Here is a 2,238-nt window from a genome sequence, read left to right as displayed (position 1 = left end):
ATTTTTCAGTTAATATATTATGATTAAAATGATGTGGGGGCATCCATGAAGCCACGTGGCACATGTGGAGGCGTTGTCATGACCTCCTTGTGTGGATTGATCACAGTGATGTGCTGCTGGTTCCAGAAGAATGTACTCGTCCTATCTCACGCACACTGGCAGTACATGCACGAAGCGAAGATGTGCACGCACGCACTCATTCCCTCGCACGCACATGCGGGTACACGGTGGGACGCATTTTTGTACGAAGATCCACCCCATGTGATAATTTGACGCGTGTAAAGTCGTTCACTTATTGATGACCAATTAATACAGTGCATGCAAATTGGAGTGGACGTGAGGGAGGAACTAGTTGAGAAAGACATTACTACTCCACTGCGTGCATGCGAGTAGTTAAATCATGGGTTGCTACTTCCATTGGTCTCCTTCGTATTTTGTGCCAATTTTTGACCATAATTTTAAGCAATGTTGGGGATATCGCTTATCGGGAACTTATCGGTCAACCCATGATAAGGGGTAAATCGGCCAGTTTATCGGCATATCGGCTGATTTATCGCCATATCAGCTGATTTATTAGGCGATTTATCTTATCGGTCAGACAATGGTAAGCGAAAAATCGGCCGATTTATCAGAATATCGGAAGATATCTTGAACAGTGATTTTAAGTAACACAATATTTATGCATGTCATAAAAATTTAATGTCATCGAAAACTACTTTCAAATGTGATTCCAATGATACAATTTTTGGTGACATGCATTAAAATTTTGTTAGTTAAATTTTTGTACAAAAATTGGCACAAAATAAAAAGGGGGCCAATAAACCAGGACGCATGTAGGATGATCAATTTTTGCCTGGGTTACTGTTGGTGGCCGTTGTATTAAAATATGGACGGAGTGGAGTAGTACTATCTTTATCTTAGCCTCGTAGGGCTCTCCTAGTGCCTAGGCTCGCCTCCCCGCCTCTCCCACCGGATCCCGCCATGGAGGATCCTGCCATGGATAATCCCTTAGATCCCAGGATCCTGGGGGCTGCCCTCTCGCTGCGGCCCGTAGCACTACCGCCTTTGAGCAAAACCCACATGTGTTTCAAAGGGGATCCATTGCTCTGGAATCACAGATCGGTGGCGCCGGAGGACATGCCAGGGCTGCGTTTCAGGTGGTGGGCAGCAAGGGCACATCGGATCGAGGAAGCGTCGCTTCGATTGGAGACAAGTTCGAAGGAGCTGCGCCTGGCGAAGCACAAGGCGGAGGCGCAAGTCGATCTCAGGGGAGAGATGCTGAGGGATGTCAGCATCTGGCAGCGTCGCATTGATTTTGAGCTGGGGCTAATGGCAGAGATCATATTCACAGAGTCGAATGCGGAGGAAAGAACGTGCATGCCTACGGAATGGCATGAGCAGCTAGTGCAACTGTTCAAATGGGCGGTAGGAGAAGCCAAATCCCGGGACCAGCTGCGGCGGCGCCGCTGGGCATGCATCGTAGGCGAGGTGAGCTGCCCTCCTTCCCCACCAGCGATGCAGTGACCTACTCGGTTGCTGCTGCAGTGAACTAGCAACGCCATGTCGGTTTGCAACCTTGACAATCACTCCATCTATATCTATTGTATTCCTGTGAAAATACGTGGTCGTTTCGAAAAACATGGTAATTGATTTATCACTAGTTTTTGAATGCTTGGTCGTGACAATCACCCGAAGCCACAACCAGAAGTCTCCATCGCGTAATACTTACGGTCGGTCGCACCAACAGACGTTCGGTCGGACCCGCGTCTCACCGAAGGGACACGCATCGGCTTGGTCCGACATGTACGACTAGTTACATCACTGATGTCTACTATGCAACTTTATTCTTGTAGAATCGTGTTGGGCCTCCTAGCGCATAGTTTTGTAGGATAGTAGCAATTTTCCCTCAAGTGGATAACCTAAGGTTTATCAAACCGTGGGAGGCGTAGGATGAATATGGTCTCTCTCAAACAACCCTGCAATCAAATACAAGAAATCTCTTGTGTCCCCAACACACCCAATACAATGGCAAATTGTATAGGTGCACTAGTTCGGCGAAGAGATGTTGATAGAAGTGTAATATGGATGGTAGAAATATATTTTTATAATCTGAATAAATAAAATCAGCAAGGTAGGAATTGATAAAACGGAGCACAAACGGTATTGCAATGCTTCAAAACAAGGCCTAGGGTCCGTACTTACACTAGTGCAATCTCTCAACAGTGCTAATATAATTGG

The sequence above is a fragment of the Triticum aestivum genome, chromosome 2D (assembly GCF_018294505.1).
Source record: "Triticum aestivum cultivar Chinese Spring chromosome 2D, IWGSC CS RefSeq v2.1, whole genome shotgun sequence".
Lineage (NCBI taxonomy): Eukaryota > Viridiplantae > Streptophyta > Magnoliopsida > Poales > Poaceae > Triticum > Triticum aestivum.
Note: the sequence above shows the minus strand (reverse complement) of the source record.